This window comes from Symphalangus syndactylus, chromosome 18 (assembly GCF_028878055.3).
Source record: "Symphalangus syndactylus isolate Jambi chromosome 18, NHGRI_mSymSyn1-v2.1_pri, whole genome shotgun sequence".
In the NCBI taxonomy this organism is placed as follows: Eukaryota; Metazoa; Chordata; class Mammalia; order Primates; family Hylobatidae; genus Symphalangus; species Symphalangus syndactylus.
Window position 1 is genome coordinate 15,278,141 of NC_072440.2, and position 16,693 is coordinate 15,294,833.

General features: G+C 53.3%; 1 long non-coding RNA gene across 1 annotated transcript; it reads right to left on the bottom strand.

Moving 5' to 3' along the window:
• Window positions 1-1,578: 1,578 nt before the first annotated feature.
• LOC129468136 (uncharacterized) lies at window positions 1,579-3,032 on the bottom strand. Its single transcript, XR_008652541.2, has 3 exons — window positions 2,958-3,032; window positions 2,568-2,717; window positions 1,579-1,983 (listed from the first exon to the last, which is right to left on the bottom strand). It is a non-coding gene; the product is annotated as an uncharacterized lncRNA (long non-coding RNA).
• Window positions 3,033-16,693: the final 13,661 nt, after the last annotated feature.

A 16,693-nucleotide genomic window follows, 5' to 3' on the forward strand; every position in this document is an offset into this window, starting at 1 on the left:
AAGGCTCATTTCAGGTCACCATGGTGAGTTGGTGACAGACACAGAGGCTTTCATGAGCATCTGAATGATGGCAGTACTGCTCACCATTTAGTGCATCTGAACCTTAGCGGGTGCTGTGCATATGATACTCACTTATTTGTTAGCACAATGATCCTATGAAGTAGGTGTAAGTATTATCGTATCCGTTTTACAGATGAAGAAACTGAAGTTAAAGGGATATCTTTATCCTCAAGGATATCTTGCCCAGGATCCCCCAGCTGGCCGGCCTGCGTACAGGGGCGCTCTTGGACTCTCGGCCTTCTGCACTGAGCTTTTGTGGGTTTGGTGTTTATTTCTGTTATTGTTATATTTTTCTGGCACCATCAGGGGCTTGAATCCCCGCTGCACAATTGTTTGCTGCAGTCCCCGGCTCAGACTGCACAAAGCCCCTCCCTGGAGGAGCAGGCTTGTCCCTCACCGTGTTGATGAGTCATGACGCATGTTACCTTTGCTCTGAATTTAGAGGCAGGGAAAGGCGAGGGAGGAGGAACACCTTGAGCAAAATGCCATTTCATTTGGGCAGCCTCTGTCTGCCCAACCGATAGACAGCAGTGGAGTTCTGGGTACAAGCTAAGGATAAAGTTAACATGGGCAGGGGGGGAAAATGCCCTCTTCCAGAACAGACAGCGGGGTCCCAGCAATTCATGCTCCCTGGCTTCCTCCACTGCATGCCATTTGCAAGTCCTGGCTGGAGACGTGCTTACTCCAGCCTTTCCTGGGGTCAAAGAGGGGGTCATCTGCCTTGCATGCTGCCTGGCACAGAGCGACATCAGGGGCTAATCAGGGGCCGGCAGGTCATTGGTCTAAACTTTTCCTGAGCAGCAGGGCTCCTGAGTGTCTCACCCTGTGCACCTGCAGCCAGTGTGACAAATGGTCCCCTTGGCTATGCCGCCCTCCCGCCTCAGCCCACACAGCCTGTCGTCCCTCAGCCTCTGATTCCCATGCCCAGGGCTGGGTGGTGCTGGGGACACAGAGGAGCCAGCCCCCTTCACTGCCTTTTGGGAGCGCCACAGTCTGGTGGGGACTCGGGCCCAGACAGAGATAGTGCAGCTGTAGTGTGGGAGCTCCGTCTGGAAGAGGGCAAGGAGGGCTTCCTGGAGGGAGTGTGAAAGAATAGGTAGCATGAGTAGAAGGAGTAGATTCTCTCTCCCTCTCAACCTGGTTAATTCCTTCCTGACCTTCAGATCCCGGCTCAAACATCACCTCCTCCAGGAAGCCTTCCCTGATCTCACCCACCTGGAATTCACTGTAACAGATGGAAGGGCCCTGCCCCTCTCATTCCAGGCCCCACTAGCCTGAGCTCCAGGAGGCAGGGACCACATGAACTTCAGCCCCTGGAGACCCCCCTAGTATCCAGCAGGAGGCAGCATACCGATTATGGGTGCAGGCTGCATCACTGCCTAACAGCATGGCAAGGAGCTTAGCCTCTCTGGGCCTCTGTTTCCTCTCCTGTAAGATGGGGTTAAAGAGGACCACCTCCTAGGCCTGTCGTGAGACTTCAGGGGTAACAGAGGTTGAGGCCGGAGGATAAGGCAAGTGTCTGAAACACGTTAGCAATGTTTATTTTCTAGACCAGTGCCTGGCTCAGAGCATGGGCTCCATAGACACTGGTAGAATACATGCATGGTGTCTTGCTCACTTCATTTATTTACAATCTTCCTCCCTCTTCGGTCTGTGGGCCCTGTGAGAGCAGGGCCGGTGCATTCTCGGTGCCCAGCACAGCTGGCCTGTCATGAGTGCTGCAGGAGGGACAGGAGGGGTACCTGCAGTGAGGCATAGGCCACGTCCCCTGCACGCCGACTGGGTTAATCCTCTATGGCTTAGGGTCCTGCAGGTCACCAAGGTGGAGCTGGAATTTGAAGCCGAGCCTCTGACTCCCAAAGCCAGTTGGGTCTGGGTTGTTCTGCTCATCCCAAGCCAGGCAACCGCCTGTAGCAGGTTCTCCTGCAGTGTTGACTTCAGAAGCCTCTTCATTTACTTGGGAGCCATTACATTAGCAGTGAGGATAACATTGCTAAGGTGCACCAAGGGCCGGCCGTGTTCCCTCAGCCTGGCTTTATTCAAGCCTCCCAGTAATCTGGGGAGGAAAAGTAGAAGGACCGGAATCTTCCATGCAGTGGGCACCCGCCGCCCACCGGTCTCCATGAAGATGCCCCACCCCCAGGATCTCACTGGAGGCTCACGAAGCCATTTGTCTCACTACTACTGGAAGCCTGGAAGCACTCACAATACCAGGGCTTGGAAAGCAGCTGACAGAGTCATGCCTGTGCGTGTATGCACGTGCATGTGTGCGTGTGTGCGCACATGTGCACATGTGTGCATATGTCTGTGTGTGTGTATATGTGCGTGTGTGTGTGCAGACACCACCAGCCTCCCTTTGCAGGGGTACAGTACTGAAGGACCCAGAGGGGCCACACATGCACACGGCTGGTGGGGGCTGAGCTGAGCGTTTCTGTCACTTTCTCCTTCTGGCGACTGTTCCCTGCCCCGGGAACAGGAGTCTGGGCTCCAGGCAGAACTAGGCCCACCTTGCGTCTCACTGGGGACTGGGACTAGTCAGCCTTGGGGTAACTTGACAGGCTCTAGCATTCCGGTTCCTTGCCATCCTGGCCCCTCCTGGAGACTTCAGCTCTAGGAGGATTCTGGACTTTTCTGACAACCCCGGAGACGGCACCTTCCTTCCATAGCCCCAAGAACAGAAAAAAAAAATAGTGCAGAAAAAAAAATACTTCAGAGAGCCAGTTTCCCCAGCAGGATTCTAAAGGGGAAGTTTCATGGCCACTACCGGGGAAGGAAGTTCCTTCCTCCAGGACTGGCCTGAGGCCCTTTCCCCTGCCCTCCCTGCTCCCACCACCTCCCCCTCACTCCCTACCTCCGTCTGCCTCCTGCATCTCCTCAGCTACCCCTTTCCTTCCTACCCGCCCTTCCCCAGGAGTGGGTGACAGTCCTGGCGCCTGTGTCCTCTGGGCTTGCTGGGCCCACCTTCTCCTTGTGGTCCTGGTCCTGACCCTGCAGCCACCCAGGCAGAGGAGGCCGCCTCGCCCTGTCTGCCATCTAAGGGCCCTCTGGGTGGTCACGTCACGTTTCAGTTCTCATCTCCCAGCGAAATTATCTCAATTTCTTGGAGCCTGCTCCAGAATTGCTTTTTTCTAAACCCTCATTACCGAGAACACAGTCTTAGATGCTACGTGCTTCTCAGGCGTCCTCAAAGAAGCCCCTGAATTACATGCGAGCTGCCCCTGGCAGGTCCCCACTCAGGGCAGCCACTTTGCTGTCAATAGCAGATCTGGCGAGAGGAGGTGCCTGGTGGCTCGGGGACTGGAATGTGCCGCTCTCAGATAAATCGAGTTTTGCAGCTAAACTGTCTAATTCCTCGAGGAAATTGTCAAACCATGTCCAGGGAAATCCTGGTAAATCTTAGAAGTGGCTGCTGGAGGCTAAAAGTCAAAGACACCAAAGGTTATTAGGAAAATTACTCCTCCTGGCGTTGGGGGCGTTGGGGGTGTTGGGGACAGGCGCAGTTTGAAGCAAGGGCTGATGGCTGGGGAGGAGGCATGGCTAGGGAAGGGCGGGGGCTGGAGGCTGTGGCCTGGTTGGTGGGGCCACTGTGGCTGGCATTGCCCAGGGTGTGGCTCCCAGGCCTGTCCATCGCACCTGCCCCACAGTGCTGCTGGTCCTATTTGCTCTCCCTCCTCTGGTAATTCAGAACAAATAGAGCTGAACCCAGCAGGTTCCTCCCGATGCCAACCCTGCTGGCATATCATCTCTGCCACACAGGAGGCAAGATCTCCAGGCATGTGGAGGTGCTGGGGCCTGGACGGCAGGGTGCAGAGCTGACCGTGAACAAGAACGAACCGCCAGGAGGGGACGCCAGGGCAGGAGGATCCGGGACTCCCCAGGATGGGAGGAGGGAGGTGCTGGGCCCTGGGATGGAGAGAGACTGACCCTCCACCCACTCCCATCTCAGCAATGTCTAAACCCCCACATCATGCTCAGGGGTCCCCAGACTAAGGAAGCCCCGCCCACACTCCTCCCACTGTGCCTCTGCCTCTCTCAGCTGGGCCTCTGGGAGTGTTGTCTACACTCCCCATCCACCCTACCTCACCCATAGGGAAGGCTTCGCTTCCGTCGCTCATCGAGGTGGCTATGGCCAAGGTTGCAGGCCACAGTGACTCCTAGACCCCTGGAGACCCATCTCATCCCCTTGTCCCCGCAGCAGTGTTTGCCCTCTTTGGCCCAGAGGCCCCCACCATGCCCTCTGAGGGCCGTGGCCAGCTTAAAGCCCTGAGAGGGTTGCAGAGTGCTGGGGTCTGGGGGGCCCCTGGCTATGTCCTTGAGGCTGCTCAGAGCCCCAGTCTCTGCCCCTGCACAGCAGGCAGCTGAGCTGGGGAGGCTGTGAGAGCAGATTTTCATGGAATGGCAGGAGGGAGGAAGATGGGGCGGCCCCCGCCCTGGCTCCAGGCTCATTCTCCTGGGAGCTCCCTCTGCAGCTCCCCAGGGCCTTGCACACTCGGCCTCAGGCCATTCAATGCAGCCAAGTCTCACAGGCCCCTCTGGGATGGTGGTGCTGGAAGTCAGGGTGCCGGGGCAGCAGGAAGGGGGCTTAGGGCCAGACAGCTGACTCTTGATGGGGGCCACAAGGCCTCTGCCCCGATAGCACATGCCCGGCCAGGCCCTGGGCTCATGGCGCACAGAGCCACCTGATGTGCCCCTGCCGCAGATGCAACCTCTGCCCTTGGGAGCGTCTGCTGACCTGATGCCAGACAGTTCCAGCCCCAGGGCCTGTCATCAGGTGTGCAGGGCTCCAGGAGGGACAGAGGCCAGCTCGGGCTCCTGCAGTTCTCAGCAGGACCACTCCCACACAGAGCACTGTCCCAGGAGTCCACTGTAAGCCTGCTCCCAGGCCCCTGGGACTTGGGTCTGCTCTCCTGGGCGACCCTTCCTCCTGCCCTTGAGGAGGGACAGTCAGATACAGGTTGGAAGAAGGTCTTACAGGGCCGTAAACGTTCCTTTCCCACATCCACAGTGGCCAGCAGGACCGTGGAACGGCAGGGCCAGTGTCCAGCGTGTTTGAAGGGCAGAACCAGCTATGCACCATAGGGCCAGTCCCTGCCCTCTCGAAGCCCGAGCCAGAGTCTGCTGTGGGTGGTATGGAAACCAGAGCCCCCACCTTCATCCCCATTCTCCCCCGACAAAGCTGCGGCTGGAGGGACAGGGAGCGGATGGCAGAGAGGAAGGGAAGTGTAAGGACCACAGTGGCTTCAAATCTTGTCCTTAGGGCCCCAATTCCCCCACAGAGGCCTCTGGGATCCTTACAGCCCAGTCTGTGCACAGGATGCTGGGAGGGGCTTTCTGGGACCACCCAGGGCTGCACTTGGGCCTTCTGGGTGTCTGCCACAGTGGCAGTGGGGGGACAGGAATGCGGGACTCTGGGGCCCTGGGGGCTGCTAAAGACTTGGGAGGGCAACCTCAATCATACACCAGGTGCAGGGAAGGTGGCCTTCCAGCCAGGGCAAAGCTGATTAAGCCAAGGCGAGTCTCTTCCCGCGTCTTCCGGCAGCCTCTGGTGCTAAACCCACCCTGCTGGCTTCCTGAAAGCTTGTGCACTGAGTCGAGTTTCCCACGCCCCCAGGCCTTGCCCACCTTCCCCAGCAGCACTGTTGGGAGATTTGTCTCAGCTGAGCCTCTGCGCCTGCATTCTAACCCGGAGAGAGATCATGAACTCAGCAGGCCTGAGTGTGCTTTTCTGACCCTAGAGAGGCGCGGAGAGGGGAACTTCCCAGGCTGCTCTGACCTCCGGATGCGTTTCTCCAGGCATATCTCATAGGACACTTGGGGAACATCGCCCCAGGTCCTTGGTGTCTCTTCCTGTGAGACTGATGCATTCTGGCAGTTCAAGCTGGAAGGTCCCGTGTCTGCTGGGAGTGGCCTCCAGTGGGCCTTGGTCAGGGGAAATTGCTCTGTGTGATTTCTCTCTCCACCCTGCCCGAAACCACACATGTCAGGGACCAGCTAGGCCGGACCTGGGTCTGATTGCTAGTGTGAGTGTCCCCACACTTTGTGGGAAAGCCTTGGGGCACCCCAAGCCCCAGCCTCTTGCCTGGTCCCCAGAGAGATACATTCTAGATCTTCTCTTCAGGCACCCCTGGGTCCTGGCAGAAAGCTTGTTGAGAAGACCGAGCCAGGTTGTTTCTGCCAACATCTTGGTTCATCACCCCCGCCCCACACGACCACTCACCTCCCTCCCCGCCCAGCCTCCCCTGTGGTGAGGGGCTTGGAGTAGGACAGGAGGCCAGATCTTGCTCCCAGGGGGTTCACAACCCCAAGAGAATCGATGCATCCTCTGAGCCCCTGCAGATCCAGGTGTGCTGGATCCTAGCTGAGACCACGAGAGGTGAGGGAGGCTGAGAGCTCCACTGCGGGCTAGGGTCAAGGTGTTAGCAGGACTGCTTCCTTCTGGAGGCTCCAGGAGAAAATCCATTTCCTTGCCTTTTTCAACTTTCGTTTCTTTTTTTTTTTTTTTTCATTTTTTACATACGTATTCTGTTTATGTTGCCTTTTTCACCTTTTAAAGGCCGCCTGCATTCCTTGTATACTGGGTTTGAATAGCGCCCCTTCCTCAATTCAGGTCTACCTTGTTAAAAAGAAGAAAGAAAATCACAACAAATGTAGTTTAAAGATCTAACTGGCTTTTATTTGCAATTCTAGAATCAGGCTACATCTTATTCTATAAAACAGAGTGGGTGTTGCACGGAGCTGGGCAGATGGGGTGGGATTTATAGGCAGAAAAGGGCTGAAGGAATGAAAAGCAGACTGGTCATTTCAAAGTTACTTTATAGGGCTGAAACAGAAGGAAGTTTATCATCATGCAGGCTCAGGTAACCTGGTGTCTTCTGGTTTGTTGCAGTTGAATCTCTTGTTTTCTTGGAAAACAGGTGCTTTTCAAAGTTTTGTTTGACTATGTAGCACTTAGCACGAGTGACTCCATTCTGGTCTGCTGGGGCTTAGTGCAGCTGAGTGTGAAACAATAACCTCCCGTGAATTTTTTTTTTTTTTTTTTTTTTTTTGAGACAGAGTCTCACTCTGTTGCCCAGGCTGGAGAGCAATGGTGAAATCTCGGCTCACTGCAACCTCCGCCTCTTGGGTTCAAGCGATTCTCCTGCCTCAGCCTCCCAAGTAGCTGGGATTACAGGTGTCCGCCATCACACCCAGCTAATTTTTGTATTTTTAGTGTAGATGGGGTTTCGCCATGTTAGCCAGGCTGGTCTCGAACTCCTGACCTCAAGTAATCCACCCACCTCGAACTTCCAAAGTGCTAGGATTACAGGCGTAAACCACCTTGCCTGGCTCTAGCCTCCCATGAATTTTATGAACAGCCAGGAACCTGAAAATGTGACATTATTTGGAAATAGGGTCTTTGCAAGTTAATCAAGTGATCAAGTCAAAATGAGGTCATATTGACATAGGGTGGCCTCTAATCCAAAGACTGGTGACCTCATAAGAAAAGGGAAATTTAGAGAGACACATAAGAAGGAGGAAGACTATGTGATGGCAGAGTAGAGACTGGAGTGATGTGGCCACAAGCCACGGAATGCCTTGGGCCACCAGAAACTGGAAGAGGCAGGGAAGGATCCTCTCTAGAGCTTTGAGAAGGGACATAGCCTTGTTAATGCCTTGATTTTGGACTTCTGGCTTCAGATAGGCGAGATAATGAATTTTGTGGTTTTAAGTCCCCCAGTTGGGAGCACTTCATTACAGGACCCCCACAAAACCACTACACTTGGCCCATGGCCCCTTCCTCCATCTCCAAAACTCATCACTCTGGTCTCTGCTTTTGTGAATGTGGCTTTCTCCTTCTCCTGCCTCCTACCTCTTCCATTCCTCTTCTAAGGATGGTTGGAATGACAGGCCCAGCTATGAGGCCATGCTTTTGGCCCCTGACAGATTCAGGAAATAGGTGGGTGCCCTCCCCTCTACACTACCTAAAATTTGCCCTCTAGGCAGAAGCAGGACACGCCCTTGCTTTTGTGGCTATGGAGCTTTCTTTATTTTCCTGTCCTTGTCATCTGGTTCTAGGATGATGGGGAGAGCAGTGAGAAGAAGTCGCCTTGTGATATTGAGAAATAGATATTTGGTCTTCATCCCTGTTTCCTGACATATATCCCCTAAACCCTTGGAATCTTCAGAGTGGTTAAGAGCATCTTTAGTATGCTAATGAGTGACTGATGGCTGGGAACCCCTAGGATGGGGGTAGGTCTTCAGAAAGACCAAGGCAAGATCTGAGAGCTGGGACATTCAGTGCTCCCCCAAGCTCCTTCCACAGGGGAGAGGGACTGAAGGTTGAGTAGATTACCAATGGCCAACGATGTGATCAATCATGCCTACGTAATGAAAAGCCAACAGGACTGGGTTTGGGGAGCTTCCAGATAGCTGAACACAAGGAGGTTCCTGGAGGGTGGCATGCCTAGAAGCTCTGCACCCCTTCTCCCGTACCTCACCCTATTTGTTTCTTTCATCTGGCTGTCCATCTCTATCCATTGTAATATCCTTTATGATAAATGGGTATACATAAGTAAATTGTTTTCTTGAGTTCTGTGAACAGCTCTAGCAAATTAACTGAACCCAAAGAGGGAGTTGTGGAAACCCCAAATGATAGCTGGTCAGTCAGAAACACAGGTCACAACCTAGGGCTTGATTGGTGTCAGAAGTGGGAGGCAGTCTTGTGGGACTGAGCCCTTAACCTGTGGGATCTGGCACTATCTCCAGGTAGATAGTGCTAGAATTGAATTAAAGCAGAGGACACTCAGCTAGTGGCCACTGGAGTAGACTTGTTTGGTTGGTGTGTGGGAAAAGTCTCCCACATGTCTGAGGTCACAGAAGTCTTCTGTGTTGATTATTGAGTGAGAGAATAAGAAAAAACACCTGTTTGTTTTCCCCCAATATCTCTCAGATAATTAGAAGCAGAAAATAAGGATGCATTTCTTAGTTCAGCAGGAAGTAAACATAAAGGACTCATCTTTCCCAGAAATGTGATGGGCTCAAAATATAACCAGATTCATGAAAGATCTAGAAAATTCCCAAATAATGAGTATATAATAATATGTTCTGCAGAGAAAGATGGGATCATCTATCTGTGCAGACCACAGTACATTCACAATTAGGACATTTGAATAAACACTTTTCTCATTTGAAAATCTTCAAGCTTGGGTTCAAGCCTGCATGACGCTGGTGTGAGCCTGGTTGGAGGGAGCAGTTGGGTTGGTGAGTGACAGGGTTGGTGAGTGACAGGGTCCTCTCTTCCCACTGTGGCTCCTGCTGGGGGCTCATGGAACTTCCACAGGGGACCATGGGGTGAGATGGGAACCTGACAAATACACTCCCCTCTGCAGTGAAGCTGCAGGGAAGCCACATGTGATGGAGCTTGGGGTTGGGGGGGTGGCCTCTGCAGATGAGGGTGTGCATTAGAAAAGGCCCCCGCATGGTGGCTCACACCTGTAATTCTAACACTTTGGGAGTCTGAGGCAGGTGAATCACCTGAGGTCAGGAGTTCGAGACCAGCCTGGCCAACATGGCAAAACCCCATCTCTACTAAAAAAAAATTACAAAAATTTGTATTTTTGCGGGCACCTGTGATCCCAGCTACTCAGGAGGCTGAGGCAGGGGAATCACTTGAACCAGGGAGGTGGAGGTTGCAATGAGCTGAGATGGCATCACTTCACTCCAGCCTGGGTGAAAGAGCGAGACTCCGTCTCAAAAAAAAACAAAATCCCCCAGAGGAAGGGACTTAGCTGACACCAAGTAAAGAGTGGGGAGGGGGTGGTGACTTTGTTTCCCAAGCAGAGGTCAATCCTGCCATCACACAGCGCCTGCACAGCCCTCTTCCCATATAAGGAGCCAGACTCCCTGTGTGCAGTAAAAGGGGAAAGAGAGGGTTCTGGGCCCCAGGGGTTGCATGGGCTGAGTTTGGGAAACGGTGTGACCAGCAGAAGAAATACAAAAATCCATCCTCTTTCCTCATCAGGGAAATGAAAATGGCAACCAGAGGCCACTTGTGCCTCCAGGATGAGAAAGGTTTTTTCTAATGGGACAGCAGGCAGGGTTCGCGAACAGGCAGCGGAACTAACCAGGCTGACGATGGCTGGAGAGGGTGCAGATAAGTACCATCTTTCAGAGCACGACTCAACACGGGTTTCAGGAGCATTAAAATCTTCACACCTTGCCGGGCGCGGTGGCTCACGCCTGTAATCCCAGCACTTTGGGAGGCCAAGGCGGGCGGATCACGAGGTCAGGAGATTGACACCATCCTGGCTAACATGGTGAAACCCTGTCTCTACTAAAAATACAAAAAATTAGCCGGGCGTGGTGGCGGGCGCCTGTAGTCCCAGCTACTCTGGAGGCTGAGGCATGAGAATCGCTTGAACCCGGGAGGCGGAGGTTGCAGTGAGTTGAGATCGTGCCCCTGCACTCCAGCTTGGCGACAGAGCGAGACTCCGTCTCAAAAAAGAAAAAAAAAATCTTCATACCTGGTGTCAGTTTTCAATCCCTGCTGTTTTTTTATCATGAACTGATACTATCACGAACTGCATGGCTTAAAGTAACCAGAATGTATTCTCTTCGTGTTCTGGAGGTTAAAGTCCAAAATTAGTTTCCTGGGCCACTAGGATGTGGCAGGCAGCCTGGGACCTGGGGCAGGTAGCTCCCCATTAGCTGTGGGTGGCATGGACAGTCAGTTTCCCATGCACCAAAGGCCTTTCATTTGCTACATTTCACCCGAAGGTTGAATGGTCCCAGGCAAGGAACTTGGGACCTGGCTTTGAAAAGTCTCTGAATAAGAAGATGTAGATACTCAGGGCGGGAGAGGACACGAGGTGTCAGCGTTCTGGCACAAGTAGGCTGTGAATGGAGAATCCCTGGCCCGGAGAGGAGGGCCCTTTTGATTTTAGCCCTCCTGGTGGGCTGGTAGGAGCACATCTGGCTTTTCTCCCCCTTATGCCTGTCAGAGTTGAACACTATCACATGCCTCGTAGATCAGCCCTTCTGTGAGGGGCATGGTTCAAGCCCTTCGGCTGTTTTTCACTGGCTGTTTCTCTTTTTCTCATGGACTCAATCAATATATCTTTTTGAGTGACCACTCCCTGGCATGGAGCCAGCCTTCGGGAAGCTGGCAGTCTTCTGATGAAGACACTTTTATCCTCCAAGAGCAGCGGGACCCTGGCTTAGGGCTCAGGAGTGGAGGCCAGGTGGCTGAAGCTTGGCTGGCTGCAGGGGCCAGGAGAGGGTGTTGCAGAGGCCATTGTGGTCCAAGCAAGCAAGGGCCTGTGAGCCTGCACAGGGAGTGGGACTCACCCTACCCCCCGGCCCCTGCTCCCCGCCAACCCAGTCATGAATGTGATGGAGAGGGAAGGAGCCATCCAAGACGATGCTGTGACTTCCGCTACAAAAATCAGGCGGGCATGGTGGCACACCCCTGTAGTCCCAGCTACTTGGGAGGCTGAAGCACGAGAATCACTTGAACCCTGGGGGCAGTGGGCCGAGATCGCACGACTGCACTCGAGCCTGGGTGACAGAGCAAGACTCTGTCTCAATAATAAAAAACAGGCCGGGCGCGGTGGCTCACGCTTGTAATCCCAGCACTTTGGGAGGCCGAGGCGGGCGGATCACGAGGTCAGGAGATCGAGACCACGGTGAAACCCCGTCTCTACTAAAAATACAAAAAATTAGCCGGGTGTGGTGGCGGGCGCCTGTAGTCCCAGCTACTCGGAGAGGCTGAGGCAGGAGAATGGCGGGAACCCGGGAGGCGGAGCTTGCAGTGAGCCGAGATTGCGCCACTGCACTCCAGCCTGGGCGACAGAGCGAGACTCCGTCTCAAAAAAAAAATAATAATAAAAAACAAAACAAAACAGAATAACGCTATAAACAAAATGCACATTTATCTTTGTGTGCCTGTTGAGTAATTCGTGGAAGGGTCTCTAACAGTGGCCCTTCTCATTTGAAAGAGTGTGTGCATTTTCCCTCTTGATAGTGCTGGCCCTCCACAAAGCACAACCTGTTTATCCACCATCCGAGTAACACAGACAGTACCAGATCCCCCGACAGCAAACACCATCACTCTAACCGCAGGCACTCTGATGGGTGAAAACTAATGTGGTGTTTCTTTAATTTACAGTTCTCTGAATGCTGGTGAAGTTGAACATGTTTTCTTTATTTTTTCTCCTTCAATATTTCACCCATTTTTCTACTGTGGGTTTGTGTTTTTCTTACTGTCTTCTAGCACACGCTCCACAAAAGGAGGCTATTAAGCCTTTGTTATGCGTGTGGAAAATGCTTTCTCTTCCTCTGACATATGTCTTTTTGCTTTGTTTTCATTCCTTTGCCATATAGGAGCTGTCCGCTTTTATGCAGACAACGTTGTCAGCTTCTCTATCATGCAAACTCGAATGGCTCCCAGATGCTCAGATGGCCCCGGGGCTACTGAGCCTCTTGCCTGCTGGGCACCCACAATGACACCCACCACGACACAGGGAGCTGCCTCTCAAGGTCTCACCCCTCCCAGCAAGCAGCCCAGTGACTGACCTTCGACCGCTGATGCAGAGGGACAAAGGCCCAGCCCCCCCGCCTCTGTTTGGGACGCCTCTGCAGGGCCACCCCAGCCTTGGAACTCCTGCAGGACCCATTGAGGCCAGCTTTTCCCTCTGTCCAATCCTCCTCCTCTTCATTCTCCTGCAGAGGCACGGTGTCAGCTTCCAGGGCCTGCTGTCACAAAACATCACAAACTGGGTGGCTTAAACATCAGACTTTATTCTCTTCCAGTTCTGGAGGCCAAAGTCTGAAATTGAGGTGTCAGCAGGGACTTGCTCCTGCCGGAGGCTCTAGAGGAAGATCCTTCCTGCCTCTTCCAGCTGCTCGTGGCTCCTTGGCTTGTGGGCACATCCCTCCAGTGTCTGTCATTGTCACAAGGGCTTCTGCTCTCCGTCTTCCCCCTTCTGTCCTTTATAAGGACACTTAAGGGTCTTACTTCAATTACATCTACAAAGACCCCTTTTCCCATTCACCAGTTCCAGGGGTTAGAATATGGATAGATTTTTTTTTTTTTTTGAGACGGAGTTTCACTCTTGTTGCCCAGGCTGGATTGCAATGGTGTGATCTTGGCTCACTGCAACTTCCACCTTCCAGGTTCAAGCGAGTCTCCTGCCTCAGCCTCCTGAGTAGCTGGGATTGCAGGCATGTGCCACCACGCCCGGCTAATTTAGAAGGGGCTTTGCCATGTTGACCAGGCTGGTCTCGAACTCTTGACCTCAGGTGATCCACCTGCCTCGGCCTCCCAAAGTGTTGGGATTACAGGCGTGAGCCACTGCACCCGGCCTGGATAGATCTTTCTGGGGCTCACCACTCAACCTTCAGCAGAGTCCAAGAGCCCCCTCCTCACCATGGCCTCCTGCTCCAAATTCCCGTCTCAGTTTCTGGGGGACCCAACGTAAGATGCTGCCCCTCCTCCAAATCTTGGGGACTAATGGACAGTTGCCGAAGGGGACAGAGCCTAGCCCCCTGAGAGGAGGGTCCCAGCCCCAGGCCCTCACCTGTCTTGCTGTGTGAACTCAGGCAGGTCCCTCCTCTTCCGGGGCCTCCTAGGTTCCTGGTTTTTAGTGGAAGGATTTCTGAATGCCCCTTAGGGCTTTTCTGGCCTCCTGGGTTCCAGTGAGACCCGCACACACCCAGATCATTCGGCCCTTGGGTCCTGAGTGGTGCGTGGAGTGGGACCCTCTCCCTGGTGGGGGTAGGATTGGGGAGAGAAGTGAACCTAGGCCTGGCACCCAGAAAGCCAGCGCCTGCTTGGAGCGCCGAGATCAGTCCCCTCCTCTCCCGGCCCAGTGCTCCAGCACAGCTCTGATGTCATTTGTAACTGTCACTTTCTCCCACAATGAAAGCCACCAAGCAAGAAACCAGGATTTCTTTTCTAAAATTGCTTTTCTGCGTTCTTTGACAGAGGCTGCAGTGCCTGTGCATAATGAATTCACAGCCTGCTGACCGGTGGGTCAGCTACTCCGACTGGGAGAGACAACTCTGGATAAAAGCGGAGGCACAGTTAGGGCTGAAAAGGTGCTTCCCCAGATGCAGATGCCCAGACTGGCCGTTGCTAATGGACCAGAATAAATACATACAAATCCAGGGTGGGGGAAACTGGCTTTGCCAGCGGCAGAAGGGGAAGCTCCCAAGGCTCCATCCTTCTTACTGCGCCTAAGTGCAGAGCCCCAGATAAGTCAGGCCAAAGGGAACTTTTCAGGTTTCACCAAGGTTTCTCCGGCCTCTGGGAGACCTGGAGCCAGGCGGTGCAAGCCAAAGCCACAGGGGATAAGAGTTATTTCAGGTGGTGGAATAGAAATAGCTTAGCTGAGCTTCTAATCAGTGGGGATAATGATTCCTAGATTGTAAATCAATAATGAGGACCAAAGATAGGCTTTGAAACTCCATGATTTCTCTCCGGCAATTCCCTTTCAGGGTTTTATCCTAAAGAATCACGGACGATGTGTGCAGAGCCATAGGGACAAGGCACTTCTGTATGATACGGGAAATTGGAATCAACCTCAACCACCAGCTATGGGTGCCTGTTAAGAAAAGCATAGACCGTTTATGTGACGGGATATTACGCCACCAGTAAAAATCAACTTGCACAAAAATATTATTGTTATAAGAAAAATGATGAGAACATTGAGCATGGTCTGGTGTCAGGAAGCACCATGGGTGTGTGGTGGGGGGAGGTGGAGAGATAGACACAGAACTGACCAGGGCGGCCAAGGGTGGTAGGGCTTGGGGAGCACCATGGCCTAAGGGCTCTCACCGCCCGCTGGAACTTGAATCCGCACGCTCTTCCCTTGAGCACACTCTTGGGATGCCCCAGAACAGGGGCTTCTGATTTCAATGATTCTTATTTTTTATTTTTATTTTTTGAGACAGAGTTTAGCTCTTGTTGCCCAGGCTGGAGTGCAGTGGTGAGACGTCGGCTCACTGCAACCTTCACCTCCCGGGTTCAAGCTATTCTTCTGCCTCAGCCTCCCGAGTAGCTGGGACTACAAGCAAGCGCCACCGTGCCAGGCTAATTTTTTTTTTGTATTTTTAGTAGAGATGGGATTTCACCATGTTGGTCAGGCTGGTTTTGAACTCCTGACCTCAGGTGATCTGCCCCCCTTGGCCTCCCAAAGTGCTGGGATTACAGGTGTGAGCCACCACGCCCAGACTGTTTTCGGTGATTCTTATTTGCATCATTGGCACTGGGGTGGGGGTGGGGAGCAACACAACAAGATCTGGATTATAGAAATCTGAACTGCTAGCACTATCAGCGCGTACCACGTGCCAGGCCTGGGTCTAAGGCTTTGCATGCTGTATCTCAACCCACTGATGATGCCACCAATGGGGAGATGCTTGTATTTTTGCATAGCACCAAGAGAGGACAAGAAACGCTACCAATTAAACTGCAACACGCCGTTGATTGTCAGGTGCTCCCTGGCTTCAGAAGTGTTAAAAGATGAGTCCTGGCCAGGCGTGGTGGCTCACGCCTGTAATCCCAGCACTTTGGGAGGCCGCGGCAGGTGGATCACGAGGTCAAGAGATCGAGACCATCCTGGCTAACATGGTGAAACCCCATCTCTACTAAAAATACAAAAATTAGCTGGGCATGGTGGCTCGTGCCTGTAGTCCAAGCTACTCACTCGGGAGGCTGAGGCAGGAGAATCACTTGGACCTGGGAGGCGGAGGTTGCAGTGAGAAGAGATCACATCACTGCACTCCAGCCTGGTGACAGAACAAGACTCTGTCTCAAATAAATAAATAAATAAAGAGTCCTATAACCCATTAAATAGCATCTTAGTAAATTTATGCTTCACAATGGTCCTTGGAGGCAGGAAATGTTATTCCCATGTACAGATGAGAAAACTGAGGCACAGAGAAGCTAAGCAAGAAGGTAAGCCCGGCAGCTCAGGTGGCAGAGCTGGGACCCACCCAGGTCTTCGGCCTCTGCTGTGCCTTCTCCCTCAAAGGGTCCCACAACTCAGGCAGAGAAGCGGGGGACTGAAGAAGGTGGGAGGGGGCAGAGAGGCAAGATAGGAGCCCAGGCAGCCCCCCGGTGTCTCAGGGAAGAAAATGGTATCGCCCTTCCTCCTCACCATTCTCTTCTGTCTCCGTTCCAGCTCTCGCCTTCTCCAAAGGAGAGTCTCCCCCACCCTCTGCCAGGGGATCCCCTGTGGACAGCTGCAGGCTGCTTCACACCTTCAGTAACATTTCCCTGGGATGCTTTCAGAGTCGTGAGGTTTAAGGCAGAACTGGCAAATGGCTTCCATCTCAAACACCAGCCTTCATCCATCGACAGAGGCTGCCTGGGGCTGTGTTGAGAAGGATTCCGAGGCTCGGTTGGGGCCCAGTGGGAAAGCTTCTGACAGTGTCCCCAGGGACATTCGCCAGGACAGGAGTGAGGAGGGCAGGGTTTTCTGGGCTGGGCTAGGGAAGAGCTAGGGCCTCTTTAAAAAGGGTAACCCGAGACCCCCGCAACAAACCCAAGGGAAGGCGAGCGGCCTCCAGAGAATCCAGCCCATGCTGTTGGCCTCTGTGAAGCCCAGTCTTCCAGCTGAGCTCAGACGCTGAGAGTAGGTGAGAAGGGCGGGCC